The sequence below is a fragment of the Astatotilapia calliptera genome, chromosome 14 (assembly GCF_900246225.1).
Source record: "Astatotilapia calliptera chromosome 14, fAstCal1.2, whole genome shotgun sequence".
Lineage (NCBI taxonomy): Eukaryota > Metazoa > Chordata > Actinopteri > Cichliformes > Cichlidae > Astatotilapia > Astatotilapia calliptera.
The window spans coordinates 4,029,275-4,035,274 of record NC_039315.1 but is presented as its reverse complement, the minus strand read 5'-3'; the positions used below and the strand labels follow the sequence as shown (position 1 = coordinate 4,035,274).

The following is a 6,000-nucleotide window of genomic DNA, read 5'->3' as shown; positions in this document are numbered from 1 at the left end:
TAATGTGTAGACTCTCAGCTTTCTTTTGAGGGTATCCACATTCGAATTTATGGTGGCCTCTAGAGACAAAGTACGTACCAACTGCAAAACACGTACAAAACTCAAAAACACTTACAAACTCAAAAACACTTACAAACTTTGAAGCGCATACAAACTGCAAAGCACGACGTACAAATTCCAAAGCACGTACAAGCTCCGAAGCACGCGCAAACTCCAAAACACAACGGAAGTGCTCCAGGACGCAGAATCATTTTCATGGTGATGAGAATCCCTTTCACAACAGTCAACCAAGTGAACAGCACTCTTCAGGAGGTGAAGAAAGAGACTGCATGAAAGTAAATACAGAGATTTCACTGCAAGGTGCAAACCACTGATAAGCCTCAAGAATAGAAAGGCTAAAAAACATCTAAAAAAAAGCCAGCACAGTTCTGGAAAAACATATTTTGGACAGATGAAACCAAGATCAACCTCTACTAGAATGATGGCAAGAAAAGTGCATGGAGAAGGTGTGGAACAGCTTATGATGCAAAGCATACAACAGGCAGTGTGATGGTTTGGGCGTGCATGGCTGCCAGTGGCACTGGGACACTAGTATTTATTGATGATGTGACACAGGACAGAAACAGCCGGATGAACTCAGAGACTTACTGTCTGCTCAAATCTGGCTAAATCCAGTCAAATTGATTGGGCGGAGTTTCATAATACAGATGGACAATGACCCAAACCATACAGCCAAAGAGTTTATTAAAGCAAAGAAGTGAGATATACTTGAATGGTCAAATCAGTCCCTGATCTTAACCCAACTTCAAACAGAAAGGCCCACAAACAAACAGCAACTGAAAGCCGCTGCAGTAAAGGCCTGCAGAGCATCAAAAAGGAGGAAACCCAGCATGTGGTGATGTTCATGAGTTCAAGACTTCAGGCTGTCATTGCCAGCAAAGGGTTTTCAACCAAGTATTAGAAATGAACATTTTATTTTCAGTTATGTAATTTGTCCAATTACTTTGAGCCCCTGAAATGAAGGAATAGTGTTAAATTTTTTTAGTTCATCACATTTTTATGCGATCTTTTTGTTAAACCAACTGAATTAAAACTGAAAGTCTGCACTTCAAATGCATCTGATTTGTTTCATTTAAAATTTATTGTAGTAATGTACAGAACCATAATAAGAAAGAAAGAGTTGTCTCTGTCCAAATATTTATGGACCTACATGTACATCGGTTTAAGAAACATATCCATCACAGTGTTAGTCTAAAGATGTTTTCATACGGAATGTATATTCATTTTGTAGTATTTGAGTTCATTTTCAACCTTTTGACACTCTAATGCAGCCTCTGACTTAACAGTAATAGAGACAAGAACATTTTGTCCACTTATTTTAGAATATACTACCAGACTTTTTAGCAGAGGAGCATGGTACTCAGGGAATCCTGAATTTAAATGTAGTGGAGAACTGTAACTTCCACTGGGTTTTAAGAAGCATTTAAAATCACAGTTTGGGGCAAAATCAGCAAACTTTTTAAGGTCCTTTTTTTCTTATTAGATTGGAATGACGATTGTTACGGAAGAAGATTAGGGCCAATGGAAAAAGAAAAAAAAGTGGGGACATCTTTTTTTCAGAGTTTTGTCTTTAATCCCAGAATTCTGAGGAAAAAGTTGGGAAATCCATCTTACAGCAACCAAAACAGTAACATCAACCCATAAGATCATATTTTATTGCAGAGTAGTTAAATGAAATGCAATATCACAAAATAAAAGCTCAACAATGTAAATATTACACAAAACTCACGTGCTCAATTGAATTTAATAAACAGGTAAATAAAGCAGCCCAATAAGTGAACATCTAAATAAATTAGAATAAACAATTAAGTAAAACCCTGATATAATACAATAAAGCGGCTGTATAAAGACAAAAGCTCTATGTCCAAACAGGCCGATATTTCTACTTGAACGAGCCTTAAAAATGCATTTATCAGGTATTTAAATGGTTGCGATTGATTTTCACTCAGGCGATTAGCTCCAAAGTGAGCAAAAAGCTCAGCACCTGTGTGGCGTTTACTGGAACAATGTGAACGTATCCATGGAGAGCGCTGTCGTGACGTAAGCAACAGGTTGAACGGAGCCCCTCGCGGACGCCCAGTGCCCGCACTTCTGTTGTTTCCCTGTCCGGAGCTCGCGCGGCATCATCATCATCAGCGGCACACGCGGAGCCGACTGCGTGCATGTGTGTGAGGCTGCGCTGCTGCACGAGACCACTGCAGCATTCGGCTGGTGCCTCAGAACCCATTTTAAAAACTAAAGGCTCAAAACGAGACGGAGAAAACGGACAGCGGCGGGAAAACTGACGTCCTTCAGGTAGGAAAACCTTAATTTATTTGGGTTTGTTTTTTTTACACCGTCATTGGGATTTTACTGCGTTCTGTCATGTCTGTCATGTCATGTCAGTACTGGTCACACACAGTGAATAACGGTTTTTATGTCACGAGCCGCGTCCGTGTAACAGCGACTTTATGTTCTGGCCAGCTGAACGATGTCGCGGTGATTGAGCACCGCACTAAATAGGCTGCGTGGTTCTTCTGTCTGCATAATCCTTACATTGAAAGAGCGAAGAAGACCAGTCATAATATTTATAATTTAAGGTATCTATGACTGTGTACATCTAAGCTATGTTTTAATGGGTTTTAATTTCCCACCATGGACTGGGTGTTTCTTGTTGGGTAAGTTCTAGTTTTATTAATTAGAGTAAAACTGGGAACAATGTGGGCAAGAGTAGACCTTCATTTGACTTTAAGTTGTACAGATTATGCAGCACACTTTGTATTTCACGAGTTACAGTCACAAAAATGCATTTCTTTAGTGTGTTTTAGTCAATTTATTCACACATGTCCAGCAGAGACTGCAGGCGAGTCTGAACAGTGCTGTCACATATTAGTGGTTACCGTCAGTGTTGATCTTCAGCTGCTTTTCTTCAGTTTGATGGTTGATTTAGTGGCACATGTCGTGATTGATGGCTGTCAGGCTCTCTCATTGCTATCCCATAGTTCAATACAACTCAGTGCAGTGGCAGGTTCCATTTTTTCTTTGAGGACTAATATTTAAAGTTGAAATTAAAGCCTAACAGGTAGAAAAGAAGCTGACTGGTCAAAATAAGTTGTAAAAATCTTTTTTTTAGGACATGATTTATGCATCGATGATTTGCTATTAGAACACTCTCTGGTTAAAGATTTTCACTTATGACTGCAAATCTTTTAACTGTGACTGCAGATGTGTCATGAGGACATTTTGAAATGTCACAGGATTATTGAAGATTTGTTTCGTCCTGTACCAGCAGCCTGCACTACAAAGCACCTTCAGCATACCCAGGATGTGTTTCAGATATCTCACTCTGACATCAGCAGTCAGGCTAAACAGTCACACGAAGGTAGGTATCAACTCAGGGTTTATCAATCTAGCTGCGAGCGTGTTCACATCAAAGCGGCGGCGTTGGCAGCATCTGACCAATTACAAACATCAGTGAGTACACAGGAAGCGATGCGGCTGATTCATAAAGGTAAACTGGAATATTAGACACATATGAAGAGGTTAAACTCACAATACAGATGAAAGCAACACAGCTGCTGCAGAATAAGCAACAGTGTGAGAGAGGAAATGTTTATTATCAGAGCTGCATGAATGTGTGTGCTTTCAGGGCTTTGGCCAGTATGACTGGAAAGGACTTACCATATTAATAAAGTCTAGCCAATTTGAAGCCGGTAAGGAAATGCAGCAGAACTGCTGATTGTGTAAATTGATACTCATCAGCGTTACGGCTCTGTCATTAACACACAAACAAAACTGAGAGATTACATTAAAATGATGTTTAGATGCGTGTAGGGCAGCTTTATTGTTTCAGCTGCTGCACCAGTGGTGTTAATGGTCTGAGAGCGGGCATATAAATGTTAAATAAAGTGGTTTCTAATAATCAGTTTCTTGTTGATGCTTTTCTCATTGAAGACTTTAGATGATATTGAAAAACTGATGTTGAAAGACTTCAGACCCGCATCCAGCTTCTTCTGGGAATATTGGTGCTATTTTCCAGCGGATTGATCGGTCTGTAGGAGGCGGTTTCGTACCTTCTGGTCTCTTACCCAGAGCGTTATCTGTGGCAGAGTGGGTTAGGTCTGCAGCATAAGTTGCTGTGTTTAACTAGGATCTTAAACCTGAAAAGCCAGGGTTAAACCTGTACTTGCTTCAATAAGCACCTTATCGTACTCCGTGGTCAGGCCTCAGGTGTGTGCACTCTGTGGTTGTTTGTGTATTATATAAAGATTTGTTCTATCATCTCTTATTGCTTTGTGAAAATATAAGAAGCAAAGGGTCGCGTCCTCTTAACACTACTGAAGAGAGAAGTATTAGCCTCTGTTTCTCTCTCAGGCGTCTGCAGGTTGATGTGAGGATCCTGCCTGAAGCCATCTCATACTCGGAGTGTCTGGGGAGTAAAATTGGCCTCCATCAATGCTCATCCCACTCTGACCTTTCAGCTTCATATTTCTGTACGGGTTTGTGCTGTTTTATCGCAGATTTTTCTTTTAAGCAGCATACCAAGCTTTAATACTGAAATTTTAAGCAGTTTTCCAGTTATACAGTTGGAATTAGAAGTTCCCCCTGTGCATTGTGTTTTATGAGGTAATGTGGTGCTTGCTGCAGTGTTATTACTGTAATTTTCAGTACACTTTAATCAGATGGGTTTTATTACAGCTGATGAATATTCCCACAGCATAGCAGTAAAAACATTTAAAACATTGTGATATCTTTTTCTCACTGAAGGTGTTCAGTGGACGTGGTGATCATTCTCTCAGCAAAATGTGTAACAGATACGATGGTCCGTGTTTTTTAATATGACACTAACACTGCTGGAGCTGTGGACCAGCACAGCTCTTAACCTTTTTAAAATAAATCTACTTTTTTTCCATCTTATATTCGTGTTTTATCAAAGTTCAACACACATTTACCGTTGCCCATCCAAACATTCATCAGGAATTGTTGAATTTCTGTCTTTGACAGATGCACCAATGAGTGCTCTACATGCGCTTTCATACACGCATTAAACAAACTGGGCTTCCTGTACAGATCGGTGAGTGGATTGGATCTTTCTATAACAGGAAGATGTAAATGTGAGGTGGAAGATGGAGGGTGCTGTAGTAGGGCTGGGCCATATCATACCGTTCACAGTAATACCGCTATAATGTTGGACAACGATAAGAAAATTAAATATCGTGATAGAATATGGGTAAAACACGCATGCGCAGTGCCTTTGTTTTCATACGCACATGGCGGCAAAAGCATGGCGGCGATGGAGAATGAGAAGGGAGAAAGCGGATCGTTGAATGAAACGGATGAACCAGAACTGGTTTGTAAAAATGCTGCAGCTTCAGTGGTGTGGTCCGTCAGATACACAACAAAGCACTATTTTTGGTAGCGCATGCTAGCGGGCCGTCGTTATTACCGTGTTTTTTTGGAAAATACGGCACACTTAAAATCAATCCTTTGATTTTTCTGAAAATCGACAGAGCCCCTTATAATCCCGTGTGCCTTATGTATGAATTCTGGTTGTGTTTACTGACCTCAAAACGATTTTATGTGGTACAAATCTGTCAAATGTTTCAGTACGACTTTGCAAAGCTACGAAGCCGCACCGCTCAATGGATTGTCGGAGCATTACGGCTATCGTAGGCAGGAGCCTCGCGGAGTGATACGTACTGTGCTTCAACATAATGTTACCGTATTGTGTGTGTATAACCTCTCTTTAAGTTTTGTGGATATTATACATGGTTATGCTGAGGATATGTCGGCCAGTTTCCGCTGGAAATGCCTTTTGGTTAAACTGTCAGCAAGGAATTTGCATTTTCACTGTTAAATGTTTATATAACTTTAATGCACATAAAAAACAGCTGCTTGTTAAGTGGAAATACATTGATGTTTTGGGGTTTTTTTGCACTAATAAAGTTGTGGAGTTGTAAA

At 40.1% G+C, this 6,000-nt stretch overlaps 1 protein-coding gene across 3 annotated transcripts in view; it reads left to right on the top strand.

Moving 5' to 3' along the window:
- The first annotated feature begins 2,025 nt into the window (after positions 1 to 2,025).
- The window catches only part of LOC113036142 (glycerophosphodiester phosphodiesterase domain-containing protein 5-like), a 40,865-nt gene continuing 36,890 nt past the window's right edge, over positions 2,026 to 6,000 (top strand). For all 3 annotated transcript variants that reach the window (XM_026192260.1, XM_026192258.1, XM_026192259.1), the window contains exon 1: positions 2,026 to 2,355. The gene's annotated coding sequence lies outside the window, so the exon portion shown is untranslated. The remainder of the gene's footprint in view (positions 2,356 to 6,000) is intronic.